A 24,010-nucleotide genomic window follows, 5' to 3' on the forward strand; every position below is an offset into this window, starting at 1 on the left:
ATCTCAGCCTCCTAAAGTGCTGGGATTACAGGCGTGAGCCCCTGCGCCCAGCCTACTCATTTCTTAACAGAAGATTTGGGCCAGGGTAGTGGCTCACATCTGCAATCCTAGCACTTTAGGAGGCTGAGACAGGAGAATCACTTGAGCTCAGGAGTTTGAGACCAGCCTGGGCAACATATCAAGACCCTGTTTCTACAAAAAATTAAAAAGTAGCTGGGTGTGGTGGTATAATCCCGTAGTCCCAGATGCTTGGGAGGCTGAAGCAGGAGGATCGCTTGAGCCCAGGAATTTGAGGTTGAAGTGAGCTACTACACTCCAAATAAATAAATAAATAAATAAATAAATAAATAAGAAAATATGGAAAATACATTGGGAGGCCGAGGCAGGCGGATCACAAGGTCAGGAGGTTGAGACCATCCTGGCTAACAGGGTGAAACCATGTCTCTACTAAAACTGTAAAAAATTAACTGGGCTTGGTGGCAGGTGCCTGTAATCCCAGCTACTCCGGAGGCTGAGGCAGGAGAATGGGGTGAACCTGGGAGGCGGAGCTTGCAGTGAGCCGAGATCATGTCACTGCACTCCAGCCTGGGCGACAGAGCGAGACTCTGTCTCAAAAAAAAAAAAAAAAAAAAAAAAGATATGGAAAATATAGATAGAAGTAAAGAATGAAATGAAAGTTATCCATATATCACAAACCAAGAGATATAACCACAGATAAAATTTTAAGAAATTTCCTGAAAGATATTATTTGAATATATCATTATTGGACTTGGTTTGTATATGTTTTTATGTATATATTCTGCTTTTGAAAACTCACATTTGTCATTTCCCTATGTAATTACAGGTACATGTGTGTGCACATTGTACATAGATCCATACCCACACCTAAACCAAGTCCTTAACACTATTATAAACAACACTTGCAGTGAACATATTTGTCCTAAAGTTTTTCTCTACATCTCTATTTTAAACATACCTTATCAACATACAAACACTGTCGAAATGAATCTGTTTCGTAAATGCTCCCACTTCTTAACCCTTACATTCTAATGGACAGCCTGATGTCACAGAAAGCAACACGGAATCTGGAATCAGAATTCCTGAGATGGTTTGGCAGCATCACCACCTCCTTCCTGTGACTTGGGCAAATCGCTTAATCTCCCTGAGCTGTTTCCTCACCTGTAAAATTGAAATTAAGGTAATGATAATACCTGCCGAGTCTCTTACACCTCATGGGGTTTGAGTGAGAAGCAAACGAGATCACAGATGTGAGAAATTTTGTGTGGGTAAGTGAGTAGGCAAGCTGCTTATACTTCAAAAAAGAGCACTGCACACATTTTTGTCTATTTTAGCTCAGACCTTTGGTCTCCTGGAAAGATGTGAAATGACGTGGCATTCAGAAAAAGAGGTCCAAGAAGCTGAGATGAATTATTCCCTGTTATAAGTAAAATGTTTATTTAGAAACAGAATGCTTGTGCTTTGGTACTGCGAGGAAAAATCGGCATTTAGGTAAAAAGTTTTCTTAGCAAGGCAGTTTTACTTGGTGCTCCTCGCAGATGGAACAATGGTGAGAGCACACTTGAACAGAGGAGGGAAGCAATTTTTATCCCTTACGCAGTTTGTCCCTGTTACTGTGTCCTGCTTCCATTGGCTGGAGCCAGACCTCACAGTCTAAACTGAACCTGATTGACTGACAGCTTAAAATTTTTTTAAATAGGTAAAAGCAATGGAGAACAGAGGAAAATAGGAAGTTGCTTGTGAAAGGACTTAGAAAAGTAATAATATTCTTAAATAAGGAAGCAGTATAGACTGCGAGCTGGGGCATGCCTGTGAGCACATCCAGTACAAATATTTTGGTTAAAGTACAAGGACACAGAATGTACTACTTGCCTGTGAGCATGTCTAGCACAAGCATTTTGGTTAAAGTGTAAGGACATAGAATGTGCTTATTCCTTTATATCTAACAGCTACATAGGATAGGGCTTAACAGAGAGTTATTAGCACAAAGCAAGAAGGCTTGAAGGGAGTTAGTCTTTAAAAGAAACTATTATTTCTAACACTTGTGATTTATTCTTTAATAAGAAGGAAAACTTTGAAGAGGAATTTTTTTTTTTTTTTTTTTTTTTTTTTTTTTTGAGACGGAGTCTTGCTCTGTAGCCCGGGCTGGAGTGCAGTGGCCGGATCTCAGCTCACTGCAAGCTCCGCCTCCCGGGTTTGCGCCATTCTCCTGCCTCAGCCTCCTGAGTAGCTGGGACTACAGGCGCCCGCCACCTCGCCCGGCTAGTTTTTTGTATTTTTAGTAGAGACGGGGTTTCACTGTGTTAGCCAGGATGGTCTCGATCTCCTGACCTCGTGATCCGCCCGTCTTGGCCTCCCAAAGTGCTGGGATTACAGGCTTGAGCCACCGCGCCAGGCCTGAAGAGGAATTTTTTACTTGCTACATTTCCCTTTAATTCTTGGGACAGTTGGGACTACTTATTTCTATATGAGGACATTTAATAAACAGAATTTGCTAATGAGTTTGAAAAAGGCCTGTGTTTCCCTAACCTTTACAGTAGCTAACCTGCTTTTAACCATTTTTGATTATTGTTTCCTTTTTTATTTGCTTTTTTTTTTAGACAGTTCTCACTTTATTGCCCAGACTGAAGTGCAGTGGTGCAATCATAGCTTACCACAGTCTTGACCTCCCGGGATCAAGCAATCCTCCTACCTCAGCCTCCCAAGTAGCTGGAACTACAGGCACATACCACCACACCTGGCTAATTTTTATATATATATATATATATATATATATATATATATAGAGAGAGAGAGAGAGAGAGAGAGAGAGAGAGAGAGAGAGAGAAATAGAACTTATCTTTAGGTGGTCCTGTACCTGGGCCTGCCATGTTCATTTCTTTTCATTCATGAACTCAACAAACACTGAGCAGTCTCCATGTGCCAGAATGTGCTCAGCGCAGGGGTAAGAACTGGTGCTTGCCCTTGTGGCCCTTAGTGTCCAGATAAACCGCAGAGTAAATGTGTGCTGTGACAGAGCGGGCACGGGGGCCAGGTAGTCCTTGTCCAGGAAAGTTCCTCAGAGAAGGACCACCTGAACTGAGTTTCGAAGGATTAGTAGGAAGAACTAGAGGGCTTTCTGGCACCTTCTTTATTATACAGTAAGGGCAACCCAGTTCTTTCTTCTTTTCTTTTTTTTTTTTTTTTTTAGACCGAGTCTCACTCTGTTGCACAGGCTGGGGTGCAGTGGCACAGTCTCGGCTCGCTGCAACCTCCGCCTCCCAGGCTCAAGCAATTCTCCCACCTCAGCCTCCCCAGTAGCTGGGACTACAGGCACCTGCCACCATACCTGGCTAATTTTTGTATTTTTTGTAGATACAGGGTTTTACCATGTTGGCCAGGTTGGTCTTGAACTCCTGATCCTCCTGCCTCTGCCTCCCAAAGTGTCGGGATTACAGGGCGTGAGCCACCGTGCCCGGCCAGGTAACCTAGTTCTTAAAGAGGCTGAACTTGCTGCAGTCAGGAGTGAGCCATACTTTCCTCCCACCGCTGCTTTGCAAACCTCCTTTGCTGACTCTTCCCCTCCCGAAGGACACTCCAACAGATCCCATGCCTTCCCAGTGGCTTCTAGGTGTTGGCCAACCATTCTCATTTTATATAATAAGAGTGTGGTCTGATTTAAATCAAAACCGCAATTTCATTACCAGTTCCAAGCTTCTCCCCTTCTCCCAAGGTGAGCCCAAAGAGGGGCCAGAGCCCATCTTTCCTGTCTTCTGCATCCTACCTCCTCAACTTGCTGACTGCTGCCAGCAGCTCCTCCAGGCTTGGGGCATGGAGAAGGAAGGGAGGGCAAAGGATCACACGTGTATTTTTACTTAGCTTGTTATGTTCACTGTGTTATCGAATGCCTGTATGATGGCAGGTGGCTAAATGCTGACTTTCTCTTGGGATCAATTGGGGAGGGTAGAGGTGGGGTTTAGGGACCCACTCATACCTCCAGGGCTCTCTGACACAAACAAGTCCCTGATACAGGTGGGGACTGACCTCTCCCCTACTCCCAGCTCTCATGCCACTGCCCCACTCCTTCACGGGCAGCCTTTGGCCCACTCTGACCCACCCATGGGCTTTTCTAAACTCATCACTAGTAGCACCTCCGGGGGAATCTCTGCAGTCCTGCAGACATCAACCTGAGGGGTGAACTAGCAGTTTCTCTTTCTGGCAAGCACCCCACTCCCTAGAATGGTCCTGTCAGTGCCCCCCTTCCTTGCCTTGAGGAGGGAGGGTGTGAGGAGAGCCAGGCGCTCGCTACCCCCCAGTCTGGCCGTCCTTCTCAGCCACTCTTCACTCCCACGTGTGTGGTGGGTGGGGGTGGGGCACACCTGCAGATCCAGCCTGGCTCTGTCTCTGCCTTTCTGCTGTGATGTGTCCCTGTCCTATCTCTGGAATAGGGGGACGCTTGTCACTCACCAACCTTTCTTCCTAGACAGAAAAAGTTACATAAACAAATGGGACTACATTTCAATCAACCGCTGTGGGTCATTTGACTGCATCCATCGCAGGAACAGGCTTTGCTTTGTTGTCGTCATTGAAGTCGTTTTATTTATTTATTTTTATTTATTTATTTTTTTGAGACGGAGTCTTGCTCTGTCGTCCAGGCTGGAGTGTGGTGGCGCAATCTTGGCTCACTGCAACCCCCACCCCCCAGGTTTAAGCAATCTCCTGCCTCAGCCTCCCGAGCAGAGTAGCTGGGATTACAGGCGCCCGCCACCACACCCAGCTAATTTTTGTGTTTTTAGTAGAGATGGGGTTTCACCATGTTGGCCAGGCTGGTCTCAAACTCTTGACCTCAGGTGATCTGCCTGCCTTGGCTCCCAAAGTGCTGGGATTACAGGCTTGAGCCACCACACCTGGCCAAAAGTCATTTCATTAGCTAAATAGAGGAAAGCAACCTGAAGTGGAGGTTCCACATAAGTGTCGGTGACTACATGGTCACCAGCTCCAGAATTCTGTTCTCAGCATCAGGACAGTGGAAGAAGCCAAGTGGGAAGGGCTGAGTGGGAGGCCTGCCCCACAGGTCCAGCTGGACTAGGAACTGGGAGAACTGGCTGGAAGTGGCCAGGAAGTTTGTGCTAGGACTCCTGGAGCCAGGAACCTGTAAAGATGGCCCAAGGAGAGGCTGGTGGAGGGGTCATTGGAGCTGAAGCCTCACTAGTCATAGTTCAGGCCTGGTACGCAGTGGGTCCGCAATACTTTTTTTGAGTCCCACCTTAATATAGCTATTCAGACAAGAAAATTGTCAGTACCATATCTTGCTTTCAGGAACTGTTATGCAATGACTATGAAGACAAAGCAAGGCTTTTCCCCTAGCACTCTTTGTTTTTTGAGACAGAGTCTTGTTGTGTCACCCAGGCTGGAGCACAGTGGCACAATCTCAGCTCACTTCAATCTCCGCCTTCTGGGTTGAAAAAATTCTCCTGCCTCAGCCTCCTGAGTCGCTGGGACTACAGGCATGCGCCATCAGGCCTGGCTAAATTTTTTGTATTTTTAGTAGAGACAGGTTTTCACCATGTTGGCGAAGCCTGTCTTGAACTCCTGACCTCAGGTGATCTCCCTGCCTCAGCCTCCCAAAGTGCTGGGATTACAGGGGTGAGCCACCACACTTGGCTAATTTTTGTTTTTGCTTTTGTGTCTTTTGAGACAGTTTCACTCTGTCGCCCAGGCTGGAGTGCAATGATCTTGGCTCACTGCCACCTCCGCCTCCCAGATTTGAGCAATTCTTGTGCCTTAGCCTCCTGAGTAGCTGGAATTACAGACATGCATCACCCACGCCTGGGTAATTTTTTTGTATTTTTAGTAGAGACAGAGTTTCACTATGTTGGCCAGGCTGGTCTTGAACCCCTGACCTCAAGTGATCTGCCAGCCTCAGCCTCCCCAAATGCTGGGATTACAGTCATGAGCCACTGCACCTGGCTTTTTCCAACACTCTTTAATTAATTAATTTATTTTTTTGAGACAAGGTCTTAGTCTGTCACCCAGGCTGGAGTGCAATGGTGTGATCATGATGCACTGCAGCTTCAATTTCCCGAGTTCAAGTGATCCTCCTGCCTCAGGCTACGGAGTAGTTGGGACCACAGGTGTATGCCATAACGCCCAGTTAATGTTTGCATTTTCTGTAGAGTCAGGGTTTTACATGTTGCCCAGACTGATTTCAAACTCCTGAGCTCAAGCAATCTGCCTGCCTCGGCCTCCTAAAGTGCTGGAATTACAAGGCATGAGCAACCTCTCCTTTTTTTTTGAGATGGAGTTTCACTCTTGTTGCTCAGGCTGGAGATCAATGGCGTGATCTCAGCTCACTGCAACCTCCGCCTCCCGGGTTCAAGTGATTCTCCTGCCTCAGCCTCCTGAGTAGCTGGATCACAGACACCCACCACCACACCTGGCAAATTTTTGTGTTTTTTTTTTTTTAAGGGAGACGGGGTTTTGTCATGTTGGCCAGGCTGGTCTCGAACTCCTGACCTCAGGTGATCCAACCACCTCGGCTTCCCAAAGTGCTAGGATTACAGGTGTGAGCCACCGTGCCCAGCCTAGCAACCTCTCCTTAAAATGAATTTTGAAGCAAGAGCATTTACATCTTGGGGGACCCACATTAATTTTTTTTTTTTTTTTTTTTTTTTTGAGACGGAGTCTCGCTCTGCCGTTCAGGCTGGAGTGCAGTGGCCGGATCTCAGCTCACTGCAAGCTCTGCCTCCCGGGTTGACGCCATTCTCCTGCCTCAGCCTCCCGAGTAGCTGGGACTACAGGCGCCCGCCACCACGCCCGGCTAGTTTTTTGTATTTTTTAGTAGAGATGGGGTTTCACCGTGTTAGTCAGGATGGTCTCGATCTCCTGACCTCGTGATCCGCCCGTCTCGGCCTCCCAAAGTGCTGGGATTACAGGCTTGAGCCACCGCGCCCGGCCTACATTAATTTTTAAGATCATACTAGAAAGGCCAGGTGCAGTGGGAGATAGAGGCTATGGTAAGCTATGATTGTGCCACTGCACTCCAACCTGGGTGACAGAGGGAGACCCTGTCTCAAAAAAAATAAAAAAGGTTATACTAGATTTGCCATGTAAGAAGAATCAATACATTATTTTATTTATTTAATTTTATTTTATTTTATTTTTTTGAGATGGAGTCCCGCTCTGTTGCCCAGGCTGGAGTGCAGTGGTACGATCTCGGCTCACTGCAAGCTCCGCCTCCCAGGTTCACGCCATTCTCCTGCCTCAGCCTCTCGAGTAGCTGGAATTAGGGATTACAGGCGCCGGCCACCATGCCCAGCTAATTTTTTTGTATTTTTAGTAGAGACGGGGTTTCACTGTGTTAGCCAGGATGGTCTCGATCTCTTGACCTCGTGATCTGCCTGCCTCGGCCTCCCAAAGTGCTGGGATTACAGGTGTGAGCCACCGCGCCCGGCCTATTTATTTCTGTATTAAGTAAATTAAAGGTAATAGTAGAATTTCTGGGTTGAAATGATGGATTGAACATATGTATCTAACTTCACTTCCTCCTGAAATCCCACTAACCCTACAATACAGATTAATAAACAAACACAGTTAGAAACCAACAAAGAGAGAACAGGAGAGGAAAACAGCAGCCACGTTTTGGAAACCAGAAAGCCAGTGAGCCGAGGGGAACTGGTTTAGAAGACCCAGGAAAGGCAGTTTCTGCCCCGGCAGAGAGGAGAGCTGACAGCCAACTTGGTTTATGCTGCAGAACCTCAAAAAAGTACAGAAGCTGGCAATACCAGGGCCTCTGGCACTGGAGGAGAAAGGGAATGGACTAAAATCAGGGCTGCTGGAAGCTATTAGTCATCAGTTGGATTCCTAGATGCCCTCCTCGTCCATGTGGCTGGCTGACAGCTCCACCCCGGACCCACCTCTGTAAAACAGAATGTCTGAATGGGGGGATGCCGGGCACTGCTGAAGATGTGGCCTCCCTACCAAGGGCACACGAATATGTTATTCAAATCCCGCACAGCCTCCTGCTGGGCTCCTAGAAGGCTGGCAGCCAGGCTGTTACTCTCCAACAATAAACTGGAAGACTATTTCCTGGGGAATTTGGCTGGCCATGAGGAAGTATCTGAAGTTATTGACAACAGGAGTTCCCTAATAAGTGGGTAACCTGATCATGCCAAGAAGGAGCACAAAGTCAGCAAGTCGCACTCGTATGCACAGAGCTTCCAATATGTTTTTTTTTTTAGCCTCCATGTCTTAATTGCAAATAGATAAACAAGAATTATTGAAAATTTGAGAAAACTGATCTGAGGAGATTGAAAGAGGAAAACAGTAGTTTAGAGGAAACAGACTATGTAGAGAAAGAAAACTAAATTTAAAAAAGATTGGCCAGGCGTAGTGGCTCACGCCTGTCATCCCAGCACTTTGGGAGGCTAAGGCGGGTGGATGACCTGAGGTCGGGAGTTCAAGGCCAGCCTGACCAACATGGAGAAACCCCATCTCTACTAAAAATACAAAAAATTAGCCAAGCATGGTGGCACATGCCTGTAATCCCAGCTACTCGGGAGGCTGAGGCAGGAGAATGGCTTGAACCCAGGAGGCGGAGGTTGTGGTGGGCCAAGGTCATCCCATTGCACTCCAGCCGGGGCAACAAGAGTGAAAGTCCGTCACAAATAAACACAACAAAGATTGCTGGGCGCAGAGGCTCACACCTGTAATCCCAGCACTTTGGGAGGCCAACACAGGGGGATCACCTGAGGTCAAAAGTTCGAGACCAGCTTGGACAATGTGGTGAAACCCCTTCTCTACTAAAAATACAAAAATTAGCTGGGTGTGGTGGTGGATGCCTGTAATCCCAGCTTCTAGGGAGTCTGAGGCAGGAAAATTACTTGAATCTGGGAGGCGGAGGTTGCAGTGAGCTGATATTGTGCCACTATACTCCAGCCTGGGCAACAGAGTGAGACCCTGTCTCAAGTAAAATAAAATAAAATAAATAAAAAAACAAAGATCAATGAGAGATATCAGATGATATCACATCCAGGAAACAAGAATAGGATGCTATAAAAAGTAACATTCAGGGCCGGGTGCAGTGACTCATGCCTGTAATCCCACCACTCTGGGAGGCCGAGGAGGGTGGATCATGAGGTCAGAAGATCAAGACCGTGGTGAAACCCCGTCTCTACTAAAAATACAAAAAAAAAAAAAATTAGCTGGGCGTGGTGGCGGGCACCTATAGTCCAGCTACTCGGGAGGTTGAGGCAGTAAAATGGCGTGAACCCAGGAAGCGGAGCTTGCAGTGAGCCGAGATCATGCCACTGCACTGCACTCCAGCCTGGGCGATACAGCGAGATTCCATCTCAAAAAAAAAAAAAAGGTAGTAACATTCAGGCTGGGGCGTGGTGGCTCACGCCTGTAATCCCAGCACTTTGGGAGGCTGAGGAGGGTGGATCACGAAGTCAAGAGATCAAGACCATCCTGGCCAACATGGTGAAACCCTGTCTCTACTGAAAACACAAACAAATCAGCCAGGCTTGGCAGTGCGCACCTGTAGTCAGCTACTCAGGAGGCTGAGGCAGGAGAATTGCTTAAATCCAGGCGGCAGAGGCTGCAGTGAACCAAGATCGTGCCACTGTACTCCTGCCTGGCGACATAGCAAGATGCCATGAAAGAAAGAAAGAAAGAAAGAAAGAAAGAAAGAAAGAAAGAAAGAAAGAAAGAAAGAAAGAAAGAAAGAAAGAAAGAAAGAAAGAAAGAAAGAAAGAAAGAAAGAAAGAAAGAGGAAGGGAGGAAGGGAGGAAGGGAGGAAGGGAGGAAGGGAGGAAGGGAAGGAAGGAAGGGAAGGAAGATTCAGAGAGAAAAATCTCTTGAAAACATGAGTACAGAAAAACAAACAAACAAAAAACCAAACCTAAACACAATCCTACAACTGCAATAAGGCAAGAAAAAGAAACAGAAGGCTTAAATATCAGAAAGGGGCCAGGCGCAGTGGCTCACACCTGTAATCCCAGCACTTTGGGAGGCCGAGGCAGGTGGATCACGAGGTCAGGAGTTTAAGACCACTCTGGCCAAGATGGTGAAACCCCATCTCTACTAAAAATACAAAAATTAGCTAGGTCTGGTGGCAGGTGCCTGTAATCCCAGCTACTTGGGAGGCTGAGGCAGAGAATTGCTTGAACCCGGGAGGGGGAGGTTGCAGTGAGCCGAGATCATGCCACTGCACTCCAGCCTGGGCAACAGAGCAAGACTCTGTCTAAAACAAAAACAAAAACAAAACAAAAAACCAGAAAGGACTAAGTAAAACTGTTTTTGTGTATGATATAGTTATCCACATAGAAAATAATATGAATCTATAAAACCTGACTAGAATAAGTTAAACACGAATAGAAGGCCAGTGTACAAAAATAATTGTATTTCTATACAGTAGCAGCAAATACATTTTTTAAAGTTAAATATCATAAAAAGGGCAAAATATATGAATAAACACCTCATCAAAGACTGTATGTGGATAGAAAATAAGCATATGAAAAGGTGCTCAACATAATTCATTAGAGAATTACAAATCAGAATAACAATGAGGACCAGGAGTGGTGGCTCACGCCTATAATCCCAGCGCTTCGGGAGGCTAAGGTGGATGAATCATTTGAGCTCAGGAGTTTAAGACCAGCCTGGACAACATGGTGGAACCCTGTCTCTGCTAAAAATACAAAAAATTATCCAGGCATGGTGGCCCATACTTGTAGTCCCAGCTACTCAGGAGACTGAGGCGGGAGCGTCACCTGAGCCCAGGGAGGTCAAGGCTGCAGTGAGCAATGATCATGCCACTGCGCTCCAGCCTGGGTGACAGAATGAGACTGTGTCTCAAAAAGCAAAACAAAACAAAAAACCAGTGAGACACCACCACACACTTATTAGAATGGCTAAAATCCAAAACACTGACAATGCCAGATACTGGCAAGGATGTGAAACAAGAGTTCTCATTCTGCCCGGCGCGGTGGCTCACGCCTGTAATCCCAGCACTTTGGGAGGCTGAGGCAGGCGGATCATGAGGTCAGGAGATCGAGATCATCCTAACATGGTGAAACCCCATCTCTACTAAAAACACAAAATATTAGCTGGGTGCGGTGGCGGGCGCCTGTAGTCCCAACTACTCAGGAGGCTGAGGCAGGAGAATCATTTAAACCCGGGAGGCAGAGGTTGTAGTGAGCCGAAATTGCACCACTGCATTCCAGTCTGGGCGACAAAGCGAGTCTCCATCTTCAAAAAAAAAAAAAAAAAAACTCTCATTCATTGTTGGTGAGAATATAAAATGGTACCACCTCATTGGAAGACGGTTTGGCAGTTTCTTACAAAACTAACCATACTTTTACCATACAATCCAGCAATCACACATTTATCCAAGTAAGTTAAAGATTTATGTCTACACAAAAACCTGCAGATGGATGTTTATATCAGCTTCATTCATAATTGCCACATTGAAAGCAAACAAGATGACGTTCAATGGATGGATAAGTAAACTGTGGTACATCCAGACAATGGAATAGTATTCAGCCCTAAAAAGGAAATGAGTTGTCAAGCCATGAAAAGACCTGAACTTCAATACATATTGCTAAGTGAAAGAAGCCAACTGAAAGGCTACATGATGTATGATTCCACCTATACAACATTCTGGAAAAGGCAAAACCATGGAGACAGTGAAAAGATCACTGGTTTCCAGGTGTTAGGGAGAAGAAGGTTGATTCAGGCCAAGTCCCAGCTTTGTTGACAGGGACTGGTCCCCAGACCAGGAGCTATAGTGTCTTCTGGAATCCTGAGGCCTCAGCCTCCCACCTGGGAGAGGGATCCAGGAGTATATCTGGCTGTGCAGGAGCCTCTTAAGTCAGCATTAGGAGCCATGAGGCAGCTGGGACCCTGATGGGCATGCACTAGTGACTGGGCAGGCAGGATTCCAACCTGAGCCCTTCTGCTGTGCATCTTGGGCAAACCCTTAACCTCTCTAAGCCTCATCTGTAGAGTGGAGGCTTTTTTTTAATTATTGAGGTAAAAATTACCAACAGTAAAATGCATATGCTTTGTAGTACAATTCAATTAGTTTTGACAAAGTATAACCAAGCCCAAATCAAGATCTAGAGCATTCCATCACTCCACTGAATTATCTCAGACAAGTCCCTGTCTCTCCATCCACTAGGCACTAATCATCTATCACCAGAGATTAATTTTGCCTTCTTGGACTTCCTACAAATGGAATCATATGATATGTATTCTCCTGTGTGTTGCTTCCATGTAATGTTTCTGAGATTCGTCCATATCATTGCACGTATCAGTACTTCATTCCTTGTTTTACACTTAAAAAAATTTTTTTTTTTTATAAATGGGATCTCACTCTGTTGTCCAGGCTGGAGTCCAGTGGCACAATCATAGCTCACTGTAGCCTTGAACTCCTGGGCTCCAGTGATTCTCCCACCTCAGCCTCCTGAGTAGCTGGGACTACAGGCCCATGCCACCATGCCCCACTAATTTTTTAATTTTTCGTAGAAATAGGGTCTCCCTGTATTGCCCAGGCTGGTCTTGAGTTCCTGGGCTCAAATGATCTGCCCACGTCAGCTTCCCATGAAAGGGCCAGCCACTGCGCCTGGCCCTTTCATTCATTTTAATTCATATCCATCATTGCGTGTGCAGTGGCACGATGTCAGCTCACTGCAACCTCCGGCTCCCAGGTTCAAGCAATTCTCCTGTCTCAGCCTCGCCAGTAGCTGGGACTACAGGTGCATGCCACCACACCCGGGTAATTTTTTGTATCTTTAGTAGAGACAGGATGTCTTCATGTTGGCCAGGCTGGTCTTGAACTCCTGACCTCTAGTGATCCACCCACCTCCGCCTCCAAAAGTGCTGGGATTACAGACGTGAGCCACCCTGCCCAGCCCCATTTCTTTGTCATTTTGCCTGTCTACGGGCAGGTGGGTGGTTTCCAGTTGGTGGTGATTATGATAAAGGTGCTAAGAACATTTTTGTATAACTTTTTGTAGACAGGTGTTTCCACTTATTGGGTAACTATTTATGCGATGGCCACAGAAGCACACCAGTCGTGTCTCCCTCACGAGAACCTGCCCCACTGGGGGCCCAGGTGGTTAACAGCCAACACTGCCCCTTGGGATGCACTTCTCTTAGCTCCTCCCCTCCCATGACTGGGGATGGTGGGAGCTAGTTCTGGCCCATTCCTGCAGGACACAGGACTCCCCACTGGGCTCTGGGCTCTGGGCCTCCCCATCAGCCTGGCTGAGACTTTCTCAGAGCTGCACTGAGACCTAAGTCTCACTCCTTTTTTTTTTTTCTTTTTTCTTTCTTTCTTTCTTTCCTCTTTTTTTGAGACAGAGTCTTCTCTGTCACCCAGGCTGAAGCACAGTGGCACGATCTTGGCTCACTGCAACCTCCACCTCCCCAGTTTAAGAGATTCTCCTGTCTCAGCCTCCCAAGTTGCCAGGACTACAGGCATCCACCACCACACTTAGCTAATTTTTTGTATTTTTAGTAGAGATGGGGTTTCACCATGTTGGCCAGGCTGGTCTCAAACTCCTGACCTCAAGTGATCTGCCTGCCTTGGCCTCCCAAAGGCTTGGGATTACAGGCATGAGCCACTGCGCCCAGCAGTGGGTTTTTTTCAAAACAGAGTCTCCCTCTGTTGTTCAGGCTGGAGTGCAGCGGCATGATCTCAGCTCACTGCAACCTCTGCCCACCAGGTTCAAGCAATCCCTGTGCCTCAGCCACTCAAGAGTATCTGGGATTACAGGTGTCTACAATCGTGTCCAGCTAATTTGTGTATTTTTAGTAGAGAAGGGGTTTCACCATGTTGGTCAGGCTGGTCTCCATCTCCTGGGACCTGGGACTCTTTCTATCCAAACTTCCTTCCTTACCGCTCCTTGCACAGAGGTGAGACCTGTATTACCACCTGAAGGTCCTCCCTGCTCCTCCTGCTTCCCCTCCTTGTCCTTCCCCCATAGGAAAAAACGTGTCTAATCCTGTCCTGGTGTCTTCTTGGAAGACTCACACTGACACCACCAGGGGTGAAATGATGGGCTCATGCGTGGCCCACATTTTGGGAAGGACAAGCCAGTGAGGTGGAGAGTAGGAAGCACCCTGCATGGAGCCAGCCCCCGACATGGCGTGGTCAGCTGGGATTCTTGTCGGACAGCGGAGGAGGTGGGTCTGCAATGCTACTTTGCAAGCTGGAGCTGGAGAGGAGGTCCTCTCTTGCCCACCCAATGCTTCAGGCAGGAAGGTACAGGAAACCCCGGACACATGGGCAGCCCTCAGGTTCTCCTGGCCCCAGAACAGCAGTTTCATAGCAGGAAAGGGCCTCAGAGGAGTCTCTGGAACATGAGAAACTGAGCCCAGAGTGATGGTGCTGTGCTTGAGGTCAGCAGGCACTCAAGCCCATGGGTGCTTCAATGGCTTCGACTGACATAGGGACAGAAATAACACCCCAATGGCATTGCCGGCCTGAGTTTAAGGAGGTCCTGCAGGTGTGTGCACTCTGCTAGCTGCATTCAGCTCCCTGCCACACCCAACCTGCCTACCCAGTGCACCACCCCCATTCACCAGTCTGTGGCTGTAAAGACTCAGGTGAGGCCTGGCATGGTGGCTCATGCCTGTAATCCCAGCACTTTGGGAGGCCGAGGTGGGTGAATCACCCGAGGTCAGGAGTTGGAGACCAGCCTGGCCAACATGGTGAAACCCTGTCTCTACTAAAAACATAAAAACTAGCCAGGCATGGTGGTAGGCTCCTGTAATTCCAGCTACCTGGGAGGCTGAGGCAGAAGAATCACTTGAACCTGGGAGGCAGAGGTTACAGTGAGCCAAAATCACGCCACTGCACTCCAGCCTGGGCAACAGAGTGAAACTCTGTCTCAAGAAAGGAAAGAGAGAGAAAGAGAGAGAGAAAGAGAGAGAGAGAGAAAGTGAAAGAGAGAGAGAAAGAGAGAGAAGGAAGGAAAGACTCAGGTGAGCCATTCCCTAACAGGCAGGTGAAGGTGCAGGCCACCATCTGCCACCAGCAAGGCTCTGAGATTCTCCAAGCTGCCGCAGGGGAAAGCTGAAGGGGCTTCCGGAGGAAAGTTAGGGTCAGAGGCATTCGCTTTCAAGACTGAAGCAATTGCAAGAGTGTGGCAGGCAAGGGGGCAAGGTCTGAGGGTATTCAGTGGGAGAAAGTGGGAGAATCAAAAAGAAAAAAAAAACGGAGGGAGGAAAAGAAGGAAGGGAAGAGGCCGGGCGCGGTGGCTCAAGCCTGTAATCCCAGCACTTTGGGAGGCCGAGACGGGCGGATCACGAGGTCGGGAGATCGAGACCATCCTGGCTGACACGGTGAAACCCCGTCTCTACTAAAAAATACAAAAAACTAGCCGGGTGAGGTGGCGGGCGCCTGTAATCCCAGCTACTCGGGAGGCTGAGGCAGGAGAATGGCGTGAACCCGGGAGGCGGAGCTTGCAGTGAGCTGAGATCCGGCCACTGCACTCCAGCCTGGGCGGCAGAGCGAGACTCTGTCTCAAAAAAAAAAAAAAAAAAAAAAAAAGAAGGAAGGGAAGAAGAAAGGAGGGAAGGAAAAGGGTGGAAGGGAGGACGTTAAAAATAGACAAATCTTACTCTTTATAGGTTATAAACACTTTCCCAAACGCTAGTGTTTTTTTTGTTTTTTTTGTTTTTTTTGAGACAGAGTCTTGCTCTGTCACCTAGGCTGGAGTGCAGTGGCGCCATCTCGTCTCACTACAACCTCCGCCTCCCAGGTTCAAGCGATTCTCCTGCCTCAGCCTCCCATGTAGTGGGACTACAGGTGCCGGCCACCAGGAACGGCTAATTTTTGTATTTTTAGTAGAGGCGGGGTTTCACCATGTTGGTCAGGCTGGTCTCGAACTCCTGACCTCAGGTGATCCGCCCGCCTCAGCCTCCCAAAGTGCTAGGATTACAAGCGTGAGCCACCGCGCCCAGCTTTTTTTTTAATTCAAATATTTATTGAGCAGCTAAGGAGATACAAAGGTGATTTAAAACACGGTCAGAGGTGAGCAAATGCACAAGTAATAGAAAGCAAAGGGCGTTTCACCGATCACAGCAGTCAGAAGAAAGTGCTTTAGGGAACCAAGAGTGAGATTGTTTCCAGCCTGAAGAGGCATGGGTGGCAAATCAGAAAAGGGGATTGAGATTAAAATAGAAGACTACAGTCTAGATTGTTGATGACACTCAGTATGGGCTATATTTGTCTCTCCTTTTCCTTTCTCCCCATCTTTGGGCTTAATTTATCAGTAGTGCCCACGACTGTTCAATGTGCTTTTTCTATACTTCCTTGCATATTTGCTTTGATATCTTCTACAGAACTAGATCTTTTGGTATTTTAGTTTTTTCCCGTTTTTTGAAGGATTCTTGTCTTTTTGATCTTGATGTTGATGGTTTTGAGTCTTTTCCATTCTGATTTGACTTGTGTGCATTTTTGGCTGGAGCATCTTGTACAGATTTCTCCACTGGCGCTTTTTCTTCAGTTTCCTCATCATCAAAATCATCATCATCTTCATCACCATCACCATCATCTTCTTCATCTTCATCAGCAGCAAGTTTTACTTTTTTCTGTGGAACCTTGCTACCACTGCCAGGGGCAGATTGCTTCCCAGATATACTGAAGAGTTTCACATCCTCCTCCTCTTCATCTTCTGACTGCATCTTCCTCCACAGCTACTCAGTGCTGTCCACTAATATGCCCTGACCCTGAGCCACACTTCAACCGTAAGACCACTGGTGGTGTGATTTCAAAGCCCCCAAGGGAAACCGTTGACCGTACAGACATTTTCAAAGTTGCCAGTGTTACTTTAATTGGACTGCCTTCGTAATTCATTGCCTCTGCTTCAACAATGTGCAATCATCCTTTGCACCAGCCCGTAAACTGATCGTTCTTCTTTTTTTTTTTTTTTGAGACGGAGTCTCGCTCTGTCCCCCAGACTGGAGTGCAGTGGCGCGATCTCGGCTAGCTGCAAGCTCCGCCTCCCGGGGTCATGCCATTCTCCTGCCTCAGCCTCCCGAGTAGCTGGGACTACAGGCGCCTGCCACCATGCCTGGCTAATCTTTTGTATTTTTAGTAGAGACGGGGTTTCACCGTGTTAGCCAGGATGGTCTTGATCTCCTGACCTTGTGATCTGCCCGCCTCAGCCTCCCAAAGTGCTGGGATTACAGGCATGAGCCACCGCGCCCGGCAAACTGATGGTTCTTAAAGATAACTGGTGCTCATTTTCATCATTACCCACCTCGAAGTGATCATCTTTGTTGGCCTTAAGTTCACAACTGAAAAGATAGATCTGGGGCCTCAGGGGACTCATGTCCATGTCCATGTCCATCGAATTTTCCATCGGGTGGCGGCATGCACTTAGGTGGCAGAGAAGGCGGACGGAGGTAAACAACCACCGCTCAAGAGAACAGCTGCGCAGGATGGAGTCACACCAGCTTTCTTTTTATTTATTTATTTATTTATTTTTGAGACAGGGTCTGGTTCTGTCACCCAGGCTGGAGTGCAGTGACATGATCTTGGCTTACTGCAAACTCTGCCTCCCAGGTTCAAGCAATTCTCATGCCTCAGCCTTCCAAATAACTGGAATTATAGGTGTGCACCACCACGCCTGGCTAATTTTTGTATTTTTAGTAGAGGCAGCATTTCACCAAGTTGGTCAGGCTGCTCTCAAACTCCTAGCCTAAAGTGATCCACCCACCTTATGAGGCAGGCAGATCAGGTCCTGCTGGCTGGCCTTTGAAGTCCTGCTTTTAACTTAGCCCCATGGCTGGGATGGGGCCAAGTGAGGAGACCTCATGAGGCTAAACTATCAATTCCCTGAAATGACAGTTCTCTTATCAATGGATCTTCCCCCTGGCTGCACTTCAGAATCCCTGGGGAGCTTTAGCAAATACCACGGCCAGGGCCCACCCCCAGGGCTTCTGAGCAGGGCTGGGGCCAGTGGTAGGGTTCAAGAGCTCTGCAGGTGATTTTAATGAGCAGCCAGGGTTGAGACGGCCTCAATGTGGCTGGCACATGGGAGGAGGTTGGCCAAGCCCACCGGAAGGATCCAGAGCAAAAACGTAGCTGAGTGACAACTACCTGACCAAGAGGCAGAAGATGGCAGCCACAGGTCCATGTCTACAGACACGCTGATGTGCCCGGAGTCTTGCCTCTGACGCTTCCCATCCACACAGTGGGCACCTTCCGGAGCAATCTCTTCCAGGGTCATAGGAAGAAGGCAGGCACGCAGGCAGCAAACCCATTTTGGAAGGAATGAGACGTTCAGGGTACTTGCGATTGTTGGCCACGATGTCAAAGACTGAACCAGGTCCCTGCACACTTTTCAGAACACAGTAAATTGTCCCTATCGGGGGTACCTGGGCACGAGGACGGGAGAGTGTGCGGCTTTGGGGAAGCAGCCATTTTCCTTCTGGGTTCACCTTGCACCCCCAAGGGTGGTCCCATTACTTTGACTGAGTGATGGAGTGACTATGACCACAGGCTTTGGGGCCAGGCCCTCCAAGTTCCAGTCCTGGCTCCATGCTTCAAGTCCCAACCTAAATGCATGCAAGATACTTTGTCCCTCAGTTTCTCTAGCCATAAACAAAAACTAATAACAGTAGTTACCTCTTAGGCTGTTCTGGGGAATAAACAAGATACCGGTGTGAGGAAGCCTGACCCTTCGTAAGGGCTTGACAAATGTTAGCTATGGTTCTAAGCCTGAATGGACCATCCCGGGATAACCAGATCTGTCATCATTACAACACGCCAGGAGTTGAACTGGGCAAAAAACATCAGGTCAGACCTGCTGACGGGCCAAGGGCTTTGCAGCTTTCCATCAGACATTCAGACCGTCAGAGCTGGGGGCTTGGCAGCCTGCTGGCCAGGCATTCCCAAACCTGGCTGTGCTTCAGAGAGACGAGGAGCTTAAAAGGCAACAGACCAAGAAGCTCTCCAGGTCATCCTGACGGGTGGCTAGGTTTGTGGACAGCTGGGCTGCTCCAGCTCCCTTACCAAACAGCGGTGGTGGGGAGGTGGAGGCACAGGGAGAAGTGATCTGTCCGAGTTCCTGAAGTCAGTCAGTGGCCAAGCTGAGCCCAGCACTTGCCATGTGACCCTCAAAACCCCACCATCTACCCTTCACTCAAGGGCTTCCTACAGCCATGAGGCCACAAGAGAACGCCTCATGTCCTCGTAAGCATTTTTGTAATCTAAAAGGCAGAAGAGTGCATTTTCTACCTACATAGTTAAACACTTTCCTTTAGAAGAAAGGCTGGGGCCAGGCACAATGGCTGGCTGGGCGCAGTGGCTCATGCCTGTAATTCCAACATTTTGGGAGGCTGAGGCCAGCAGACTACTTGAGGTCAGGAGTTCAAGGCCAGCCTGGCTGACATGGGGAAACCCCATCTCTACTAAAAATACAAAAATTAGTCAGGTGTGGTGGTGCGTGCCTGCAATCCCACCTACTCAGGAGGCTGAGGGAGGAGAATCACTTGAACCTGGGAGGCAGAGGTTGCAGTGAGCCGAGATCGAGCCATTGCACTTCAGCCTGGATGACAGAGCAAGATTCTGTCTCAAAAAATAAATAAATAAAATAAAAGAAAGTCAACTTCATGAAGTGACATTTTAGGTGAATCTGAATAGGAGCCTTAACCTGGTGGACACAGGACCCCCTGTCTGGGAGGCTGGGTTGAGACCTTTACATTTGGAGGATTGTTTCCTGCCAATCAGGAAGAGGTGAGCCCAGCCATCTGTTTTAGAATCCACTCTTTTCGGGAGGAGGGTAAATACCAGTCTGCCATTTGGAAATGGAGCTTGGATGTCAAATGACAGTCATTTCTCTTTAATGACAGACATTTGTTAATGATTATATAAGTGTCCAGAGGTGAGGCTGAGACAGCCCGGACATCACTGATTTCCTAGAAATATATTTGCACCGAGGACCAGATGGCATTTGGACTGCCAGAGACACCGAGCCTCAGACAAGCAGGTCTTTGCTCCTGCCTCTCTCTCCTCTTGTTGGCCCGGCTGGTAGTGCCAGGACGGGGCCCCTGTCCGCTGACTCCTGCACTGGTGGTCTCCTCCCCTGGGAGGGAGGGGTAGAGGAAGGGTTCATGGGACACACGCAGGCCTCAGGGTCAGTCAGCTTTGGGATGATTCCTGCCTGGGTCACTTCCTCCCAAATGGCCTTTGGCCAAGTGGGCCTCATTGTCATCACCAGAGAGCGTGGACAATGCCACCTATGTGGTGGAAGGAAGGTGTCCGCCCAGAACCTGGCAGGCAGTGGGTGTGCCCTGTGTGACAGCAGTTATGGTCACCAGGCCTGGACTCCTCCCTGGCGTGGCCTGTTTTGGGGCTGAGATGCTGGCTCACTGCCGTGCTGTGCTCTGAAAAGGAATGTAGTCTCAGGTCCTAGGCAGGCAGGAAACAGAGACCGTCATTCCCAGCCCAGGGGCTCCTTGCAGACCTCAGTCTCTCTGTGTAAGATGAGGGCCAGATGGAGGGGCTCTGGAGCTCTTCTAGCCTCAACAGGCTATACATATGAATGACTAGAGGCTTAGACTAGCCATCTCAACTCTGCTCGTTAAAATCACCTGCTGAGGCCGGGTGCAGTGGCTCACGCCTGTAATCCCAGCACTTTGGGAGGCCGAGGAGGGCGGATCGCCTGAAGTTGAGTTCAAGACCAGCCTGGCCAACATGGTGAAACCCTGTCTCAACTACTAATACAAAAATTATTCATGCGCGGTGGTGGGCGCCTGTAATCCCAGCCACTTGGGAGGCTGAAGCAGGAGAATCGCTTGAACCCAGGAGGTGGAGGTTGTAGTGAGCCGAGATCATGCCCCTGTACTCCAGCCTGGGTGACAGAGTGAGACTCCATCTCAAAAAATAAATAAAATCACCTGCTGAGCTCTTGAACCCTGCCAGTGGCCCCAGTCCTGCTCCAGAAACCCCGGGGTTGGCCCCAGCCATGGTATTTGCTGAAGCTCCCCTGGGGATTCTGAAGTGCAACCAGGGGGAAGATCCACTGATAAGAGAAATGTCATTTCAGGTTATTGATTAGTTTATCCTCACGGGGTCTCCTCACTTGACCCCATCCCAGCTATGGGGCTAAGTTAAAAGCAGGACTTCAAAGGCCAGCCAGCAGGACCTGCTCTGCTGCCCTGGCTGGGGAGAAAACAGGTTGGAGGAGGCAGAAGACTTGCCTGGAATCTGTTAGGGGAAGACATCAAGCATAACCTGGGCTGTGGGCCTGGTAGGGCTTCCTTGCACAAGCCCAGAGGGTCCTACCCCCAAGCACACCCACCCTGGGCTGGAAAGCGCAGCTCGCTCCAGGAGGAATCCGTGGTTCTTCCTACCTTTACCCAGGCCTCTTTCCAACAGCTGGGCCAGCCAGGCGGCAGCCTCTGACCCCTTCCAGGTCTTTGGCGGTCTGAAAAATGCTAAGGATTCAGACCCCAGTGGTCTTTTCTTCTTTTTTTTTTTTTTTTTGGAGATGAAGTCTCACTATGTTGCTGCTCAGGCTAGGCTGGAACTCCAAGGCTCAAGCAATCCTCCTGCCTCAGCCTCTCAATTAGGTGGGACTACACGTGTAAGCCACCAGGCCCAGTGAGGCCCAGTTACTCTAACAACATCATTACCATCCATTTCTTCAGGGCTGGCTCAGTACCCAGCCGGTACCATCTACTTTACATACATTAGCCAAGGCCGGGGCGGTAGCTCACACCAGTAATCCCAGAACTTTGCAAGGCCAAGGCAGGAGGATCGCTTGAGCCCAGGTGTCCAAGACCTGCCTGGGCAACATGGGGAACACCCGTCTCTATTTCATAAAGAAATAAGCAGTTGGGTGCAGTGTCTCACACCTATAATCCCAGCACTTTGGGAGGCGGAGGTGGAAGGATCACTTGAGCCCGGGAGTTTCCGACCAACCTGAGCAACATGATGCAACCCCATCTCTATAAAACATTTTAAAAGGCCAGGCACAATGGCTCACACCTGTAATCCCAGCACTTTGGGGAGCCGAGGCAGAAGGATTGCTTGAGCCCAGGTGTCTGAGACAGGCCTGGGCAATCCAGTGAGACTTCATCTGTACAAGCAATAAAAAAAATTAGCCCAGCATGGTGGTGCCTGCCTGTAGTTCCAGGTACTCGGGAGGCAGAGGTGGGAAAATCACTTCGGCCTGGGAGGTCAAGGCTACAGTGAGCTGAGATGGCACCACTGCACTCCAGCCGAGGTGACAGAGTGAGACCCTATCTCTTAAGTAAATAAATAAGTAGAATAAATAAATTCAGCTGGGCACAGCGGTGCGCACCTGTTGTCCCAGCTACTCGGGAGTCTGAGGTCTGAAGCTGGCTTGAGCCCAGGTGGTTGAGGTTGCAGCAAGCCATGTTCATACCACTGCACTCCAGCCTGGGTGACAGAACAAGGCCCCATCTAAAAAAAAAAAAAAAAAAGAGTAAAAGAACTGAAAGAAAGAAAGAAACTTGGTAACTAGCTCAAAGTCTCACCAAGAGTAAATTTGCCAAGCCAGAATTCACTCCTAGCGTCCTAGTGTGACAGGCCCAATTGTCCATACCCCTTCTCCCAAACCACCCTGCTCCTGCTCCCCATGTGGGTCTGAGTCTACCACTGTCTAAAAGTGCAACCTTGTTGGTGCATGTGAAGCTGGGGTTTGAGCTCTTCACACAGCTAGTTCTTTCAGCTATGACCCACTTGCAGCAAAGCCCCGTTCAAGAGCTCATCAAGGATTCTGCTTTCAGCTGCGATGCAGTAGCTTTGAGCATATGCCAATTTTCCCACCGAAAACTAGAAAACCCAGATAAACACACACACACGCACAATCAGTTTGAAAGGGTTTGATAACTCCTGAGACAGCTAGAACTTAAAATAATAGTAAATACCTGATTTTTCCAAAGAAGAAAAAAAAAAAAAAGAGAAAAAAGAAATAAAACTGGTAGATAAATAGAAAATAAATATTAAGGCTGGGTGCGGTGGCTCACGCCTGTAATCCCAGCACTTTGGGAGGCTGAGGTGGGAGGATCATCTGAGGTCGGGAGTTTGAGACCAGCCTGGTCAAAATGACGAAACCCCATCTCTACTAAAAATGCAAAAATTAGCCAGGTGTGGTGGCACGCACCTGTAATCCCAGCTACTCGGGAGGCTGAGGCAGGAGAATCGCTTGAACTGGTGAGGCAGATGTTGCGGGGACCCGAGATTGCGCCACTGCACTCCAGCCTGGGTCACAGAGCAAGATTCCATCTCAAAAAAAGAAAAATAATAATATTCTTAAATTGTTATTGTTATTTACCTCTTTATACTCTTACTCTTTCATGAGTGTATGGTGGAGTTTTTGAGGGGCTACAGATTGAATGTAGAAGCTAATATGAAAATCTGTCTTCTATTAAGCCATACATTAAGGAGATTTGTAAAAGTGTAAAATAATACTACTGTTCTCACTAAGCATTTTTGTTTTAGAAAATGTAGTTACTTGGCCGGGCACAGTGGCTCACACTTGTAATTCCAGCACTTTTGGAGGCCAAGGTGGGCAGATCACTTGCGGTCAGCAGTTTGAGGCCAGCCTGACCAACATGGTGAAATCCATCTCTACTAGAAATACAAAAATTAGCTGGATGTGGTGGTGGGCTCCTGTAATCCCTGCTACTCAGGAGGCTGAGGAACAAGAATTGTTTGAACCCAGGAGGTGGAGATTGCAGTGAGCAGAGATCATGCCGCAGTACCCCAGCCTGAGCAACGGAGTGAGACTCTGTCTCAAAAAAGGAAAGAAAATGTACATCTCTTTTTAAAAAATGTTATTTGTCTTCACACTAGCAGGTTTACTGTTATTTTAGAATGAATTGATGAAAATTTTAAATTTCCTCAATTTTCTGTCCAGGTTCTTGCCTGTAAAACCCAGCACTTTGAGAGGCAGTGTGGGAAGAGTGCTTGAGTCAATTAGTTTGAGACCAGCCTGGGCAATATGGCAAGATCCCAATAAAATAAAAT

General features: G+C 48.2%; 1 long non-coding RNA gene and 1 pseudogene across 5 annotated transcripts in view; one reads left to right on the plus strand and one right to left on the minus strand.

The window, feature by feature from the left end:
- Positions 1–1,110: 1,110 nt before the first annotated feature.
- Positions 1,111–24,010, plus strand: part of LOC139356163 (uncharacterized) — a 50,181-nt gene continuing 27,281 nt past the window's right edge. For 3 of the 5 annotated variants that reach the window (XR_011607585.1, XR_011607583.1, XR_011607587.1), the window contains exon 1: positions 1,116–1,198. This is a non-coding gene — a long non-coding RNA (uncharacterized lncRNA). Of the gene's footprint in view, positions 1,287–24,010 lie in introns of all 5 variants that reach the window. The other 2 variants (XR_011607584.1, XR_011607586.1) reach the window with 2 other exon arrangements.
- On the minus strand, positions 16,007–19,475 carry LOC139356041 (nucleophosmin-like; annotated as a pseudogene).

Source organism: Macaca nemestrina, chromosome 9 (assembly GCF_043159975.1).
Source record: "Macaca nemestrina isolate mMacNem1 chromosome 9, mMacNem.hap1, whole genome shotgun sequence".
Classification (NCBI taxonomy): domain Eukaryota; kingdom Metazoa; phylum Chordata; class Mammalia; order Primates; family Cercopithecidae; genus Macaca; species Macaca nemestrina.